This window comes from Tamandua tetradactyla, chromosome X (assembly GCF_023851605.1).
Source record: "Tamandua tetradactyla isolate mTamTet1 chromosome X, mTamTet1.pri, whole genome shotgun sequence".
In the NCBI taxonomy this organism is placed as follows: Eukaryota; Metazoa; Chordata; class Mammalia; order Pilosa; family Myrmecophagidae; genus Tamandua; species Tamandua tetradactyla.
In genome coordinates, this window is record NC_135353.1 from 164497221 (window position 1) to 164516686 (window position 19466).

General features: G+C 42.1%; 1 pseudogene; it reads right to left on the reverse strand.

Moving 5' to 3' along the window:
- Positions 1-14068: 14068 nt before the first annotated feature.
- Positions 14069-17749, reverse strand: LOC143672152 (palmitoyltransferase ZDHHC5 pseudogene; annotated as a pseudogene).
- Between the last annotated feature and the right edge of the window lie 1717 nt (positions 17750-19466).

Genomic DNA, 19466 nt, shown 5'->3' on the forward strand with positions numbered 1-19466 from the left:
TGCTATATCTTACAACTCCTCCCCTTTGGAAGGAGGCCTAGTGGTCCTCTGTGAATTTGGAAAGCAACCTGTTCCACATGTGCATGCTTCTCTGACCCATTTACTATGTAACTCATAAAACCGCCAGTTTCAAGTGGGGCCTAGAGCCAGGGAAGACTCTATAGCAAGGTCAGGTTATTACAAAAGCTGCTATGCCACTTGGGCCTTATGACTCAGCCTATCTGATGTGCTTGCAGAATCTATAGCAGATGAGATGTGTGGAACATTTGTTGAATACTTACAAGAAAACCACAGCTGAGACCTTCAGGATTTTGAAGCAAAGTCATGCCTTCTCCTTCTGATAAGTATTCTCCTTTTCAAAAAGAGCTTTTACCTTATTAATGGGCCCTGGTAGAGACTGAATGTTTGACTCTGGGCCACTAAGTTAGCATGTAATCTGAGCTGCCCATCATTAACTGACTGTCATCTAATGCCTCAAGCAGTAGAGTTGGACCAGTATTTCATCATCAGATATAAGTGATTTTTATGGGATCAGGCTTGAGGTGTTCTGAAAGGCACGTGTACATTGCACAGTCAAGTGACAGAGGGATGTGGCTAAATATTAGGCTGGATGGTCGATAACTTGGTAGGAATAGGATTAGAAAATTGATAAAAAGTAAGACTGAAGAAGAGATGTGTGGATGGAAACCCCAGAAAAAGCAGCAAGTGTGAGAATATTTGTGTCCCATGCAAGTACCCACAAAGAACAACCACTGCAGAGGAGGCTCTCAGCATATGTAGATGGGATGACTATTCTGTAGATGTCGGTGAGCCTCTTGACTTAGTCACACAGCCCTTGCTAAATGGGCACATGAAAAAAGTGGCCATGGCAGTAGGATGGAAAATATGCATGGTCGCAACCCAGGGGTTCTGTGCACCAAGGCTGACCTGGCTATGGCCACTATTGAATTTCTAACCTACCAGCATCAGAGACCAACGCTGAACCCCTCCATATGGCACTGCTCCACAGGGTAATAGCCAGCCACCCGTGGGTAGGTTTATTACATTGGACCCCTTCATGGAACATGTATTTCTTTATTTTCACTGGAATAAACATTTACTCGGAATGTTGTTCTGCTTTACCTGCTCATAGTGCTTTTATATAGCATACCACACAATTTTGTATTCCACACAAAATTGCTATTGGCCAATGAATTCATTTTTACACAAAAGAGTGCAGCATGGGCTCATGACTCCAGAAATCCCTAGCCTTGTCATGTACTTCATCGCCCTGAAGCAGCTGGCCTGATGGAATGATTTATTGAAAACTCTGTTATGGTAGCATCTGGGTGAAAACACATAGGAGCCTGGAGTAATGTGAGAGGCTGCAGTATGTACTGTGAAATAGGCATCAAAATACATCGATGTTTCTCCTATAGTCAGAACAGAAAGATTCGGAAACCAAGGGATGGAAATGGGAGTAGCATCTGTCATTATTAACCCTACTCATCCATTAACACAATTTTTTTTTTTAGATGTCACTTGTGGCAGCTTAGTTTTTTTGAATTTTTTTACTGTGAAATATATATACAAAAAAGCAATAAATTTTGAAGTACATTGTAACAAGTAGTTATAGAACAGATTTTAGAGTTTGGTACAGGTTATAGAGCCACAATTTCAGGTTTTCTCTTCTAGCTGCTCCAAGACACTGAAGACTAAAAGAAATATCAATATAATCAGCAGTCATATTCATTTGTTAAGTCCTATCTTTTCTGTTATAACACCTCCTTCTCCTTTGATCCTTCTCCCAATCTTTAGGGGTATTTGGCTATGCCAATTCTAACTTTTTCATGTTGGAAAGGGATATTGACAATATGGGATAGGGGGATGGAACTAGCTGATGTTCTTGAAGAGGCTGGCCCTTCTGGGTTTCAGGGCTTATCTGGCCTAGGAACCATCTGGAGGTTGTAGGTTTCTGAAAATTAATCTTAGCATGTGAAACTTATGTAGAATCTCAGATAGAGCCCTAGGTATTCTTTAGGTTTAATAGGAATGATGTTGGTTGGGGTTTTACAAACCATGGTAATTAGCAATGTTCAGTTGAAGCTTGCATAAGAGTAGCCTCCAGAACAGCCGCTTGACTCTACTTCAACTCTCTTGGCCACTGATACCTTATTTTGATACATTTCTTTTCCCACTTTTGGTCAGGAAGGCATTGTTGATCCCACAGTGCCAGGGCCAGGCTCATACTTGGGAGTCATGTCCCACGTTGACAGGGACTTTCACCCCTGAATGCCGTGTCCTAAGTAGTGGGGAAGGTAATGATTTCCCTTGCAGAATTGGGCTTAGAGAGAGGGAGGCCGCATCTGAGCAACAAAAGAGGTTTTCTGGAAGTAACTCTTAGGCATAACTATAGGTAGGCTTAGCTTCTCCACTACAAAAATAAGCTTCATAAGAGCAAGCCTCAAGATCAAGGGCTTGGCCTATTAATTTGGGAGTCCCTAATGTTTGAGATAGCATCAGGGGTTCCCCCATTGGTAAAATTTAATGGTGTCATATTTTTTTCTCCAGTCCCTCAAGGGACTTTGCCAATACTGTTTAATTATCTGTCCAACGACTCTGGGATGTATCTGGGTATTACATTAAGCTATACAGAATTATGAGCTCTCACTCCTATTCTGGACTCCATGTGTTTGGGTTATTTAAATGAGCTATCCAGACAGGTAACTAGCACAATTTTTGTTTCCTGTCCCTGCAACTTTGGGCTATGCTGGTTTAGAAGTTTTAGACTGTAAAAGACGAATGCTTCTGCCAGGCGTACAAGAATTCCATTGAGCCAGTAACAGATTTTGCCAGTTGGCTATTTTGGGTCCTTGTGCCTCGAACCAACAGGGAAAGAAGTGACTTACAGAACTGACTTGGGTGATTGTTCTTAATTATCCAGGGGAACTAGGGTTGCTACTACACAATGGGGAAAGGAAGAAATAACCCAGAAACTCAGGGAACTCTCTGGTGGGTCTCAGTCCTCCCACCTTCCGTGATATAGTTTCATGGAGAAATTCCAACAACCCAAGACCAGCTGGGCTACTAATGTCACTGTTACATTAGGAAAGGAAATTTGGCTCACCATGCTAGGTAAAGAAGCACAATTAGCTTAGGTGCTGGCTCAGAGAAAAGGAATAAGGAATGAGTATAGAAGAAAGCTTGAATACTAATGATAGCCATGTCATCAATTTTAGAAATGAGGAGTGTTGAAATGTCATGTATTTTCTTTTTTGCTTTGATATACATATATCCTTACATATTAACAAAATGTCCCCTTCCTTCAGTCATCTTCTTGTGCAAGGTGTGTAGTTAAACTTATATTTCAATATTTAAATTGCAAGGAAGTAAAAAGTGATTGTGTCTGAATTCGAAGAGGCATGAACATCAATTAGTTATGCATAAAATAACATATAGGATTTGGAAGCTCCACTTTGCAGGGGGAGGCATGAGTGAGTTTTTGATGAGGGATACTTGCATCAAGTAGGATAGAAGCCTATGTTGTTTACTTTATTTGGAAGTTAAAAATGGGTAGGGCGGGCAACAGTGACTCAGTGGCAAAGTTTTCGCCTGCCATGCCGGAGACCTGGGTTCGTTTCCGGTGCCTGCCCATGTAAGAAAAAAAAAATGGGTAAAAGGAATGTGCATGGCTACTGCATTGACAAATGGGCAGATTATTGTCATTACCCTCCTTCTGAGGTCTCGTCTGCATTGAAGAAGAGAAGTTGGGTACTACAGCTCTTGCACTCTCCTTCCCTGCATGGTCACAAGTTAGAGTTTGCCACAGAGAGCAAAATGAGAACTGTTTTCAGGTGAAAGAGAAGAAGCTATTATGCTAAGGGGTGGTTCCAGCCAGATAAGTGGGAAGGCAGGAGTATCATGGTGACTTTTCAGGGAAAGCTTGAGAACCAGCTGCTTTACTGGTGTAGACTTAGGCAGTTGGTGATAAATTTCTCAGATTTTTGAAAACTGGAGCAGTTTTCTGGAAAGCTTTCGATAACTGCCCGTGCCATTGCCCCAGGCTGAGATTTTCAGTGTCTGCTTCCCTGGTCTTTGATCTTGACCCTTCTCCTTCAGATATTCCTATGCTCATGGCAGGCTTAATTCTTATTTTAAATGATTTATTTCTGAAATATTTAGAATGGCTTTATTTTCTTGAATAAACCTAAAATTATACAGAGAGTTTGGTGGAGAGAGGAACAACTCAATGATACACTTAGGGAAAATGCTATTGGAAAGCAAATGCCCTAAGAGCCGTACAAGAAATGAGTTGCTTCTAAGCACATTTAAAAACACAGGGGATTTAAAAACACTGTTATTTTCATTTTGACTTCTAGATCTTCATCTTTCCCTAAGCTTCAGTCTGTTTTAGAAGCCATAATACATAGTATCCCAGGGGTCACTGTGGGACTGTGGGCCAAGTCCAGCCTGCTGCCTGTTTTCATATTGTCACACAGCCACATCCATATATTTATGTACTGTCTGTGGCTGCTTCTACTACAATGGCAGAATTGAGAAGTTGCAGCTAAGGCCTTATGACAAGCAAAGCCAAAAATATTTACAGACTGACTATTTGCAGAGTTTACTGACCTCTGGATTATCTTAAATCCTCTCTCTTTCAAAAATTGAGGTTTTCTTTCTTGGTTGTCATCAGCTTAGCTCACTTGGTGGAATTAGACTAAATAAAAGTTTTATTTTTTACACAGAGATTTAGGATTCTTAAAAGAACATTTTAGTTGGCACAAAGTACCACTTGCCAGCACTTCTAACTTGACGTAGCAGCATGTCATTTTTAATGAACTGAGTTCTTCCTTACTCATTTGGTTCCCTTTGTAATATTTCTTTCTCAACATTGTTTAACGTTGATCAATAAATTGCCATTGCCTCATGTGGTTCCCAGAAGTCCAGTCAACATGGGGACTTTAATGAAGACTATTTCTGCTCTCTAATTGGATTTATGGATGTCCCAAATGCAAAGAAAATTACTCTTTTTGGGCATAATCTCCAAATAACAAAAAAAAATTTAGATATAAAAGGTGAGCATTTCACGTCTTAAATTCATCGTTCTAGATGTGATTAAAGAGTAATTTAATGAATTACTAGAAATATAGAGGGAAAGTGACCACAAAGCGTAGAAACAAAATCCTTCAGTAAGTGGTCAGTTTCTTATTTTTTTGTCAATTGGCCATGTTGATCTTCTCTCTTTATTAAATAACAAAATGGTTCTCTCACCCTCTTCTAAAGAGTTCCTTTTCAAAAGAAACTCTGGAAAGTGTAGATTAGAACACATAACAGGCAAGTTAAGACACAGAGAAGTGATATATTAACTTTCTGTTTTAATACTGCTTCTGCTATAATCCAGTTAGTCCATAAATGTATAAACTAATGAATCCAATAATGAATATTATCCATCTATATGCACATGTCCTTAAGTCCAGCCCATGTTCATTTTATATATGTGCTAAGCCTGCTTTAGGTCCTGTGCATATGAAGACAGGAAGGAAATAATGAGAGAAAGGAAAGTTCTGGAAACTTTTTTTCTCATCTGATTTTGGAGAAGTAACTCAATTATACAAGTCATATATTTGGGCTATCATGTGGCTTTAGTGGGGCTCGGTCAGGCACTCTCATCCACACTTACCTCTGGCTTGTGGCCTCTTCCTGTATTAGCTCTTCTCACAGGGTAACTGAAAGAAAAAAAAAAAAACACATCGAAGGATCATTTTAAATGGATTCTTTTGTGAAGAATCAACTATGAAGTTTGTATTGGACCAAAGTTAACATAGAGCAGCCGGAAGCTGCTTGCACGCCTCCTTCCAAATCCATAGTCTGATATTTATTCTTCTTGACAGCAAGATAGACTGCCATCTTTGTTTTTAATTGTTTTAATAAAATCACATGCATCATTTTCCCTTTTCTGGTGCTTTCCTCTGAAATCCCATCTTCTGTGTAACTGATGCTGATGAAATTGCCGGTTTTGGCATTAGTGCTTCTGTCACCCAAGTGAGATGAACTGAGTTAACATCCACACCCTGAAATGGAGCCAGGAATCCAGCTTCTCCTCTCCCCTAGCTCTCTCACCAACCTACAACTCTCTACCTGCCGCCTTCCAGACACTCTGCACAGCTCCAGTGCATCTAGCCTGGCACCTGAATAAATATTTTCAAGTATTTTCTAATTGCCTACCTTTCCACATCCTCCCTTTTTCTCTTTCTCTCTCTCTTTTTTTTTTATGAAATAGTTGAATCCTCAGTCTTTTTTGTATTCTAGTGTAAACATGGAACAAATGTGTAACTCATCATAATGGACATCTGTTACATGAATAGTGGTGAGCCCATATCTCCCAGATTAATCACTGTTTCTATTCATTTGGAATTAGCAACCTGTGACTTCGAGTAACTCCCTGATGAGATGGAACAAACATTCTTTTCACAGATGTATAGAAATAGGAATAAATCTCCAATTTGGCAAATGCATCACATGCAGAACACAGTGTATGCTTATAAGAAAATATAACCGTCTTAGACGTGGTAACTCTGACAAAGAGGAATTTATACAGTTGAGACTGCTTGAAAACAGCCTCACCTGCAGAAGTGTTTTCTAATCTTGGGCCTTGGGGCCTGAAGTTCCCTGACAAAGTTTTCTCATGTTATTTGCCCTCCTCGGAGACTTGAAATTCCTCATCGCTTAGAAGCGAGATAGAAATTTGGAGGCTGTGAAGCATAACGGAATTACCATCTGTAGGAGCCAGGCTCTTCTGGCTACTCTTCCTTGGCGAGGTATGTTTTCAGAAGGAGCGTGTTTCTTTGTGCTAGGACTGTATACCAAAGACATCTATCATATACAGACCAGTGAGTAATTGAGTCAGCAGAAGCTAATGATTCACAGTTGTATCCCATTGCACATTCAGATAGAACATTGCATCTACCCAAATAAGGAATGTACAGTGTAAAGCATTTGCTGAATTTGTATATGCTATGAGATAATGTCAGCTTTCATAGCAAGGATATTTATTCAGCAATCATAATATTGAGCACCTACTATGATCCTGGCCCTGATCTAATTTGGAATATAAAGCCAAAGGTTTTTTTTTTTTTCCTATAGAAAACGAATAGTCTAATAGTCTAATGGAGCTGGATTCATCTAAACACAAGGTCAGTAATGCGTGATAGATCCTTTGAAAGCCACCTGCACAGTTAGTCTCTCTTCAGTGGGCTGGAGGCAGCAAGAAGCAATTCAGAAGAGGCTTGAGGGAGAAAATGGCATCTTAGTGGAGTCTTGAAAGATTATCTGTTTGGGGCCTTAGGGACAGTATTAGAGGGAGGATGGGGACAGAAGCAGGATGTTTCTAACCTCTTTGGATTGCATCCTATTTTTATTCTGCTTCTAGAAGCAAAATTAGAGTGTATAAGACTTACGTATAGGAAAATTATGTAGCAAGGTCCAGGTTTGAGAGGAAGAAGGTAAGGGTCAGCTTAGGCCACTTACAATTATAATCTGATAGTGAGTGTCACTTCTGGTTTCTTACACTTGACTATGCTAAGGATAGACAAGATAATAAGAAAACTGTAGATCAAATATTGGTAATTCCATAAGGTTCAATTCTATAGGTGTAACATGCATATACACGGTACAGAATCCCCAAAGACAAAAGGGAATGAAAACTATGTCTCCTGCCCATCCCTCTGTTCCATCCACCCATTCCCTTCCTCAGAGAAGATAACCATTACTAGAGTTCTTCCAAAAGGTGTTCTTGGTAAAACCAAGCATTTCCATAGTGTAATTTGTTAAAATGGGGGACTCCCAGAGTCGGTTTTGACTGAGGCTTAAAGACAATGGACACCACATTCCAAGAAATGATCATAACAGTAATTCTAGGTAGACTGTGGAAACCTGAATGGTGAAGTCACTGACATGGATGATAAAAGAGTCAGAAGAGTAGAGATGAAAAAGGAGTTTGTGAGGAAGGGGCACTGAAAGGCTCATTGCTCCTTACCTCTAAGAACGAGTGTAAGGGGACTCATCTCCCTAGTGAAGGGAGCTTCTGTGAGACGCATGCTGAGGCATATGCTATCTGTCACTGCAGTTGGGGAACCTAGAGGGCTGGAGCCTGACTCATCTAAGGAAGCCTGAGTGGCCTATGGCAGAAAGGAGGGGTTCTATCTGGAAGGAAACTGCCCTCCCTCCAAACTTGGGTGAGTTCCAAAGATCAGATGTGGATCCTGTAGTAAGCATATTGGCCCAGGGTTGTTTGAACAGGGACCTTCTGGTAGGGTAATGCAGGTTGCTGTTTCCAAGAAAGTTTATTAGGCTCATGTCTACAAAGGACACCCTTGGGGTTAATGCCTGGAGAAGGGAGGAGAAGGAAGCAGGAGTGGGCAGAGGGAGAAGCTGTGATGGAGGTTCAAGTCAGTCTTGGCCATCCACATAGGGAGTTCTGTAGCTAAAATGGCCCATCATAATTGTCCTTCTTTGGGCCAGATGGCAAGGCCTTCTACCGTTGCTTTGACCAGCAAGGACATGACCAGAGAAGGGCATGACCTTGGGGTGGCAGTCCTCTGCTGCTAAGTTGCTGCCAGCTAAAAGCTGTCTGCCAGACAGCACTCCAAGCAGCTGGAGAAACTAGCCCTTCCTTGAAGGGGGATTCAGATAGCGCATCTCTATACCCATCATACCAGGCAAGGGCACCCCAGCCTTGGGAAGCACCTGTGTACACTGCTTGTGCCTGACAGAGGACAGGGAACAGTGAGCTGGAGGAAAGGCCTTGACCAAGTCAAGGGGATTACAGTCAGAGAGGCCCAGAGGGGTCTCTTGAGATTGTGGGCACATGCCTCCAGAGGAGAGCCGTCCCAGAGAGCATAAATCCGTCTTCCCATCATACCAGTTAAATAAGCATGCTCCTGACTGTTGGTATGAGCACAAACAGATGGTACATTCAAGTTGGATAATTTGAAGCGAGTTTAGTACAGGGTCTGGTTGCAAAAGTTGGGAAACCTCAAGGGAGGATATGGTACCCTGGGGCTAGTAAGAGTGGGCAGGTTAGCATCTCTGGGCCTGAAAGGTGGAGGGGAGAGATCAATTTCCCGAACCTAGGAACAAGGAGAGCTGAGTCGAGACTAGGCTGTGATCTTCGCTCAAGAAATGGAGCCTGGCTGAGATGACCCTGCAGCTAGGAAGCTGGGAAAGTTCCTACCTCAAACTCACTCTTTTCAGTTTCTCTGACATTAATGCAAGAGCTCCCACCGAGGAGTTGACTCATGCAGTCTTGTAGGTCTTGTAGGTCAGCCTTCAGAGAGAGACAGAGATTGAACTGCTTGGGGACAGCATTCCTTTCACTGAGACCTCTTAATCTGGATGAAAGGAATCCCAGGAATTTTAACCCTGGGCCTTAAATTGAAGAAATTAGTCCTGGGATCTTTTTGCCTGAGGAGAAAAAGACACCCCAGGGTTGAAGTTTCTGTAGTTTATTTTGTTGCTAGAGATAGATGTTTGAGTCTCCTTTGAGAAAGATTGCTTTTTAGTTTTGCAGATAAAAAATGAGCACAGTAAGCCTTTTGTTTATGACAAATGGAAGCCTATGACTTAGAAGCTTCTAAAATGACTCTGTCATCTGTATAGTAATAGATATTTTCTTCTCTTTAGACCTGTTTGTACCCTCAAAGGAGGGGAGCCTGAGGCTGCCAACCAAGGATAAGCTTTTGTTTCATCTTCCTTGTTCCCTGGAGCTTTTGACTATGCGGGGAGGCTGAACTCTAGTGGGGACAATGGCCGACTCCCAGGAAGGGCAGGTTGAGGGGGTGAGGGCAGGCGGGCCGGCTCTGCAACATGGTAGACACTGGAAGTCACAGTATTTAATATCCGGTTTTACATTTTCTTTTCTGCACTGTATTTTTCTCCTGTTAGCCTCATGTGATCAGTGAAGTTTTATCTAACTCGATAGCCTATTTTGAGTGGGACTTTGTGGAATTGAGGGGGGAGGGGTCAGGGTCTCTGTCGGGGCAGAGCTATGTGAGAAGAGTTGCAGCCTGCCGGGAAAGGTTATGAGACAGCAAACAGCAAGGTGTTGAATTACAGGGCTGGCTGTAGCCCTCCTGTACCAAGAATTTAAGGCACAGCCCACAACAGTCTTCAGCAATCTCCTGATTAGAGATGCCTGGGTGGGAGGATCTGCTGTGATGGGGGTGGGGGATAGGGTGCTTAGTAATTTCTCTAATGCACCATCTTACTGAGTAGTTTTGGCCATCTGTAGTCATCCTTTATTGGATGGGGCTTCTTACTAGAAAATTCTTTCCAATGAAAAACAATTCTGGCTTTCTTACCTGCCCCTTTTGAGTTGTCTCTTTGTATTCCCCTCACGTCTGCACTTTCCTTTTCAGTTAAACATTGCTTTGATCAAGAACCATAGTGTATGAAAGAAGCATTGGTACAGAGTCAAGAAAATGCATTTTCAGTGTCATCTTTGAAGCCGGACAGCCCTGGAAGTCTTAGAAATCAACTTGGAGGTCCAAGAAATCGAGACCTCAACCAAGGGCTGGCATCATCAGGGTTCTTGACTCAGTCTCAGGAAAGAATTCAAGGACAAGTCAATGTATACAGCCAAATAGTTTGATAAACTCCATGCCGGAGAACGCTGGGAGTTCTAGGCTGGAGGCCATAGAGCTCTGGGAATTTTCTGCTGGATGCCAGAGAGCCTCAGGAATTCTTGGAGAAGCTTAGACCTCCACCAGGGGCTGAGGCCTTGAAGTTCTTTACTCAGTGGCAGGAAACTCAGGGGCAGGAAAGAACTGGAGGACTAGTCAGTGTGAAGAGCCAAAAAATTCAGACTAGCCAGTGTGTACAGTTCAAAACTTTGATGCGTAGTGCAGGTACATGCTCATAGATAAGCACAGACATTCTCCAGTGGTGGAGAAAAGCAGCATGAGGCCGCCATCCTTGCGTTTTATGGACTTGGAGGGGCCCTTCCCCCTCTGGCTATGCTAATAGGGAATTGATGAGCTGCACTATTCATTAGTTCTTTTCAGATGCCTACTTCTGAATGGGGACTAGGTATGTGGGAGCCGGGTGTGTGCACCAAAAGGAATTTTTTGTTATGGGGTTTGGGGTCACTTCCCCCTCTGTGATGGTTAGGTTCTGGTGTCAACTTGGCCAGGTGATAATGCCAGTTGTCTGGTCAGGCAAGCACTGGCCTAACCTTTGTTGCAAGGATATTTTGTGGCTGGTTGATAGGCCAGAAGGTTGGTGTATTACATCATCAGTGAGTTGATTGTAGCTGTGGCTGATCACATCTACAATCAACTAAGGGGTTGTCTCCTGCAAACAAGATAATCAAATCAGTTGGATTTGATTCAATTAGTTGAAGGCTTTGAAGGAAGAAGAGAGAATTTTCACTTCTTCAACCAGCGAGCCACTCCTGTGGAGTTTGTCAAGACCTTTCATTGGAGTTGCCAACTTCAGAGCCTGCCCTATGGATTTTGGACTCTTCTGTTCTCATGGTTGCATGAGACACCTTTTTAAATCTCATATTTACAGATATCTCCTGTTGGTTCTGTTTCTCTAGAGAACCCTGGCTAATACACCCTCCTTCCTTCCCTATCTAACTTGCCTCAACTCTGCTTCTGACTGGCTATATATCCTTGGAGAAGTTATTGAATTTCCCCCAGCCTGAGTTTTTACAGTTCCTATTTATGAAATGGGGACACTCAACGATAGTTACTCTTTTGGATGCTCCAGTTGTCATAGATTCAACTACTAGGAGCCTCTTCAAGCTAGTTTTAGTGTCCTCCAGATATGACCCTGTTTATCTTTGAAAGCTTCTTTGATTTTGGCACTCCAAGATGTTCTATGTCATCTTGTATTTCCCTGCTGCTGCCCCAGACCTGGAATTAGCCACTTCTCCAAGGAATTCTGGTTCCCTTCAGTGAGGAATGGAATTAGAATCCAAATATAGGGATTTGGACATTTCTTTTTACTGAGAGGTCATTGCTTTTAGGTCATTTTAGTGGACTGAGCCAGAAAGTACAGTTTTTTTCCTAAGTATAAATATCTACATATCTATATAGATATATACTTTTTTATTCCCTTATTACCTGATTTAGTAGGACCTAATACACTTAAAAGAGAAGAAAATCATTTGAGTGGGATTGATATCTCACATCCATCAAACTTTGATTTAGTCATGCAATCCCTCTGTTTCTACCAACCAATTTCATTATTTTTTACTCTATTCTTCCAACCCTATCTTTTTATTTTATTAGGAAATAGCTCTTGAAATGAACTTATTGGGACAAAGAATGCACATTTCACATTATGATAGATGTTGTTATCTACTTAGAAAGTACATCTTTTTTAAACTCATGAGTTCATATTAACATTTCCCATTCAAATTGACAATAATATGCTTTCAGTTTAATTTTATAATTGTAACTTTGTCTTCATACTGAAGATCTTGTTTTAAAACTAAAATAATTACTTTAAACTACAAAATAAAGAAAATACATTACTACAGAAAGTAAAACAACTGATGACTGCTGACAAGAACAGCCAACAATTAATTGAAAAATACCAAATTCCTAGGGTTGCAATGATGAGTAGATGACTTTCTGTGTTTGTTTCCTAGAATAACACAGTGACACCTCCTGCACAGTCAGTACTTAAGAAATGTTAGTCTTCTACCCCTGACTCCCTCAACTCCCTGACTCCATCAAGCATTATCTTAGCAATCCTTTGACTATTAGATAAAGCCTAAATACAGCCTAGCATGTTGGCCTTCTTTAAATATCACCCTATCTGCTTTTACTTGATCTCTAACAGCTTCCTAATATTCATGGTCAATGCATTAAATCCTCTCAACATGTCATGGACGTCTATGTTTTCCAGTTTATACTTGCAGCTCTATTTACCTTCTTGCTTCTCTCCCTCCCAAATGTATCATCTATCTATTCCTTCCCTTTATTTGTAGGCCAGGATTGCTTTTTCTTCCTTGTTGGTTTAAAATGGCTAATCAAAATAAAAAAATTAAAGGGCCTCTGTGTTAGAGGCTGGGATCTCCCCTATTTAGAGGTTAGAACTCAGATATCCCCTCTACCCGGCACCGCACTGAGGTGGGCTGAGCGGTAGTCCCCAAGGGACAGTTGGAGGGACCCAGGCCTGCCACTCCTTCTCTCTATCTCGTTTTTGGCATGTGATGAAAATATTGTTCTTAGTATTCTTCTCGCCCGGCCTTCGATTTAAAATAATGGTAATTGTGTGAGTTCAGGGGAAGCTTTGAGGGGCTAGTTGAAGAAGCCCACCCTAATCCCCCTCATCCAAGAAGGGGGAATTATCCAATGTTGTTTCTTGAGCAGGCTAACCTCTTTCTCCTGACCTCCCCCCGCTACCACCAATCTCACGGGGCTGTAACCCCTTCCTAGGGAAACGCAGTGCCGATAAGCCAAGAAAACTAACTGTCCTCTCCAAGTCCTTCCCTCCACTGACCAAGTCCAAGTCCCAGGCTTACTTCTCTCCAGGTTTCTTTCCTGATCACTTAGTACCAACAACAGGGGGTGCTATTTCTTAGTCAGTAACTGGGACAGAAGCAAGGGAACCATGGGGAAAAGGAGAATCTCATGTCTCCCCTTTTCCTGCTGGTCCTTATATATATTCCTCATTTCTCCATCCCAGAATGGATATATAATTTCTTTGGGGTGTGTGTGTGTATATACAGATAAATACAGATAAATATAGAAGAGGAAAAAAAATAGAATCTGTAATAATAATTAAAGTATTTCTGTTTTTAAAATGATCTGGTTCCCTCCGAGGTGAGCAGTTGCACAAATGTCCACTGAGTCTGGTCCAGGAAGGGAAGGCCTTAAAAGGTAGAAGGGGGTTGTAACCCCAGTCTCAGGGCCCCAACTCTCCAACTCCCCAACCCTATCACATTTTGTAAAATCTCCTTATCCTCTTGGAATTGGTGGTTTAAAAAATGTCTATGCAGAAAAGGAGCACTCCTCGAGGGAAGGAGACCCTTTGGTGTAGACATAGAGGCATGGGGTGGGGGTGGGCTGAAGGCTCACACTGAAATCTTGTAGGTGGTACCACCCAGCCCTGACCTTCTTGACTCCTCTTCTTATGGGGCTACTGAGAAATGGCTGGCCTGGGCCAGAGGAGGCTGAGGCGATACTCTTGGGCTGCCCATTGGATTTGTTGTAGGTGGTCTTGAGCTGTACTTCATCTTTGGGTGTCCATAATGGCTGCAAGACCACTTCCTCCATCTCAGAGATACCAGGCGGGGCTTTTTGGCTGCTGTAAGATATGGGTTGGCTTAGGTATGGGGCAGTCGGGCCAGGTTCAGGGGGCCCTAGTCCCAAGCCCCTTAGCCCATCCACCTTGCCAAAACAGGAAACAGCTGGGCATCCCCGTGGAGTCTTGCCCAAAGGTGATTGCTTCAAATCATCTGAGGAGGAGCTTGTACAAGGGGCATGGCCTGAGCCCCATGCTGACAGTATGTCTGAATCCCCCAAGCCTGGTTTTTCCTCATGGCCTGGGAGTGGAGGTGACTGGTGCAGCAGTGTCTCTTGTTCCTGGAGGGAGGCCACAGTGTGGCATGACAGATTGTCATACTGGACTGGTAAGGGCTCTTGGTGTGATGGGCCATTTGGCACCAAACGTGGGTGCCTCTTGGCTTCCAGATGCTGGGCCAATCGGGCTGACAGGAAGGGAGAGGTGTGGCTTGAGGTCCTTCCTGTCTGCACTGAATCAAAGTCAGGGCTATCTGAAGGAGTGAGCAGGCTGCCATAAGATAGGCCTCTATTGCGTGTCTGGTTGGCCAGGCTCTTATAGGAGGGGGAGGTTGTACCCGCTGAACAAGTGGCCTGAAACTGGCCAATCTCAAAGCCTGCACCCCGGGCCGACTTGAGGCTAAAATGGCGTGAGCCACTAGATAGTGGATGGAAGTGAAAGCTTCTGCCAAAGGTGGGGGAATGGAAACTCCCTGGCTCCAAGCTGGGCTCTGAGTGGTAGCTGGGATGGCAGCTACTCTCTGTAATTGAGGGTGGTTTCTTCAAGTTGTCACCACGACTCAACTTGACACTGGAAGAATGAGGCTTGGCAGCTGATGCACTGCTGCTACTATAGCCTGGCCGATACGTGTACATGGGAGGTGTGGAGGGGCTGTCCTTGCCCAAGAGGCTGCTATCCTCAGTAGTAGCCAGAAGGAAGTGCTCGTGGTCCTGTGGAGCAGCTCAGGTCCAGCATAGGAGGAGGAGGAGACTCAGCACCTGCAGACTGGCTCTCTGCTATCTCCAAGCATCCCTTAGACTTAAGTTGTCCTCAGCTTTCCCCAGATGCCATTTTCTGTGATCTGCACAATTATCTGTCCACCTGACACTTCTGGCCGAAGGAAGGGAAGTCAGGTAATAATTGTCTTGTGCTGGTTTGAAAGGAAGCATGCCCCCTAAGAAAAGCCATGTTTTAATATAAATCCCATTTCATAAAGGTAGAATAATCTCTATTCAATACTGTATGTTTGAAACTGTAATCAGATCATCTCCCTGGATGATGTGATTTAGTCAAGAGTGGTTGTTAAACTGGATTAAGGGACGACATGTCTCTACTAATTTGGGTGGGTCTTGATTGGTTTATTGGAGTCCTATAAAAGAGAGTTTTGGAGAATAAGAGATTCAGAGAGAGCAACACTATGAAGCAGAGATTCCACCAGCCAGCAACCTTTGGAGATGAAGAAGGAAAACGCCTCCTGGGGAGCTTCATGAAACCGGAAGCCAGGAGAGAAAGCTAGCAGATGACGCCGTGTTCGCCACATGCCCTTCCAGATGAGAGAGAAGCCCTGACTGTGTTCACCATGTGCCCTTCCACTTGAGAGAGAAACCCTGAACTTCATTGGCCTTCTAGAACCAAGGTAACTTTCCCTGGATGGATGCTTTTGACTGGACATTCCTATAGACTTGTTTTAATTGGACATTTTCTCAGCCTTAGAACTGTAAACTAGCAAATCATTAAATTTCCCTTGTTAAAAGCCATTCCGTTTCTGGTATATTGCATTCCAGCAGCTAGCAAACTAGAACAGTCTTTTCTCTTTTTAGTTGCCCCAAATACTTGGGTGCTGGGGAACTGCAGAGCATGTGGCTGACATTGTTGCAGCAGCCATTGTGAAAGGGTTCATACCTCCGCGGAACTTCCCCGTAACCTGTTCATTGGTTGTACATCCCCAGCCACCAGCACCACGTGAAATCCCATGAGGCCAGCTACAGGGATGAAGAATAAGCCAGTCACACATCACTGCCATTGCGACAGCTGTGCAGACCCCTGAGAGCTCCTCCATCTGGTAGAGGACATAAAGGAGGCCAAAGCAAACATACACATAATGTCTCTCTCCCCTCCCCTCCCCTCCCCTCCCTTCCCCTCCCCATTAAAGCTGGGCACTAGCTGATAAAAGGTTGAGTTATAAATCCTCTTCATTGAAGGGGGGAGGGAAAACATGGAGAGAAAGAGAGAGAGCAAGGTTGTCTGTCTTTAAGCTCTTGTTATTCCCAAACCCTTTGAGAGCTCCGTTTCTTACAGAATTCATGCTAAATTAAAAGGAAACTTAAAATCCCAGAAGCTACATTCTTCCCAATAAGCACAAGTTGAAGAAATCACTTAATGAACTTTAAAAGTTTACTGTGGATGAAAGCAAAGTTAAAGTCCATAGTTTATTCAGATTTCCTACGTTTTTACCTAAGGTCCATTTTCTGTTCTAGGAGCCCATCCAGGATACCACGTTATGTTCAGTCATCATGTCTCTTTAGATTCCTCTTGGCTGTGACAGTCTCTCAGAAGTTCCTGGCTGACTTTGACAGTTCTGTGGAGTACCAGCCAGGTATTTTGTAGACTGTCCCTCAGTTGTTTTGTTTTTTTTTTTTACTGGAGAAGTTATAGGTTTACAGAAAAATCATGTATAAAATACAGAGTTCCCATATGCTATTATAACACCCTGCATTAATGTGGTATATTTGTTTCAATTCACGAAAGAACATTTTTATAATTGTACTATTAACTATTTCCAAAGTTTATATTAGAGTTCACTGTGTTGTACAGTCCTGTTTGTTTGTTTTTTTAATTTTATTCTAGTACCATAATACAACCTAAAATTTCTCCTTTTAACTACATTCACATATATAATTTAGTGCTGTTAATTATATTCAAAACAGTGTTATGCTACCATCACCACCATCTTAACAAAACTTTACCATCAACCCAAATAAAAACTCTGAACAACTGAAGCTAAATTGGGATTTGTCTGATGTTTTTCTCAAGATGAGGCTGGGGTTATATAAGTTTTGGGAGGAAGGGCACAGAGGTAAAGTACTATTCTGATTACATTGTATTGAGGGTATGTACTATCAGCTTGACTTTCATGGCTGATGTTGACCTTGATCTCTGGCTGAGGTGGTGTTGCTCCAGTTTCTCATTGCAGAGTTACTCTTTTTCCCCCTTTCCTTACTGTACTCTTTGGAAAGGAGTCATTAGCCACAGTTCACACTTCAGGAGAGGGGCGTTATGTTCTCCCTCATTGAGGTTGGAGTAGCTACATAAATTATTTGTAATTCTTTTGCATGAGTGATTTGCCTATTCTCCACCATTTATTTATTTATTCAATCATTATTTCAGTTGGCTCCTTTGATATACCCCCATCATTGTGTTTGTTTTTTAGTACTTCCTTACTTTTTGGCACTACAAGATGTTCCATATTCATCTCATGTTCCCTGTACTAGCTTTAGAGTCGGCCATTTCTCTAAGGAGCCTTGGTTTCTTTTGTTGGAGTATGGTATTAGGAATCAAGACCTGGCATTGGGTGTGCCTGTTGCTACTAGGGTGTCATTGCTTCTAGGCTCTCTCAGCTGACAGAGCAAGGAAATATATCTGTGTATACTAAGCCATCTATATGCACTTGCTATAAATATTTCTATGTGTAAACCTCTGAATCAATATTATGCTAAACAGGAAAAGTCATTGATTTGCTGGCAGTATCTATTCAATTTAAAAATGGAATCTACTTTTCCAATACTCCTGATTTGGAGACTTGGTTCTACAGAAATAAAACCACCATTACATAAACACCTATGTAAAGGAACGTTTTTTGCAGCATTGTTTGTAGAAGTGAATTACTAAAAGCAGCCAAGGTGCCCATAAAAATGAGAATGGTTGAATAAATTATTGGACACTCATACTATGAAGCATTTTGCAGCCATTAAAAGACAATGAGTATTTTCATGTATTAATTGGAAGTACAACAATGATGTGTTGTTAAATGAAAAAAGAGGAATAATATAATCATATTTTTGAAAAAAAGGAAAAAGAAATATAGGTACATGTTTAAATGAGACTAAGAAAGATGTAGAAAAATATTTTAAAAATTGTGTGGTTTGGGAGGAGTTATATTATTTTTTTCTATTTATTTACTCTAGTATTACATGGTTTCTTACAATGATCATGTATCACCTTATTATATATTCTTAAAATTTATTTAAAATATTCAGTTATAAGCAAAAACAGCAACAAAAAGAAAAATGGAGGGATGGATTTGGACCTACATTGAAATAGCACTTGGACTTTATCCCATTTTATTTTGTCTACTGTAAGTACTATGTTTGCTATAAACTATTGTATTACTTAGGGTTCTCTAGAGAAACAGAAGCAATAGAAATATTCATAAAGATAAAATTTATAAGTGTCTCATGTAACTGTGGGAACGTAGAGTCCAAAATCTGTAGGGCAGGCTGTGAAGCTGATGACTCCGATGAAGGGTTTGAATGGGCTGCATAGGAGAGCGTTGCTGGCCAAAGTAGGAAGAGAGCCTGTCTCTTCTGAATACTCCTTAAAAGGCTTCCAGTGATTAGATTAAGCATCACTCATTAAAGAAGACACTCCCCTTGGCTGATTACAAATAGAATCAGCTGTGGATGTAGCTGACGTGATCATGATTTAATTCCATGAAATGTCCTCATAGCAAAAGACAGGTCAGCACTTGCCCAACCAGACAAACAGGTATCACCACCTGGCCAAGTTGACACGTGAACCTGACCATGACAACTACCTTCAGGGCTTTTTTGTGTGAAATGGGGAATGTACATGATGAAACATGTAACAGACTCTCATTTTTAGAAGTATGTAAGTCAGAATGGATTCAGGAAACTTGCTTCAAATATGTGTTACTGTGCTGGTCTGAATCTGTGGTGGTGGACCCCAGAAAAGCCATGCCCTTTGATCCTCAATCAATATTGCTGAGTGGGAGCATTTTGATTGTTTCCATGAAGATGTGACCCACCCAATTGTGGGTGGTAACCTTTGATTAGATGATTTCCATGGAGGTATGGCTCTACCCAGTGAAGGTGGAGTTGCTTGCTGGAATCCTTTAAAAGAGGAAACGTTTTGGAGAGAGTCCCTTTTTTGGTAGAGCCACGAGAAAGCCA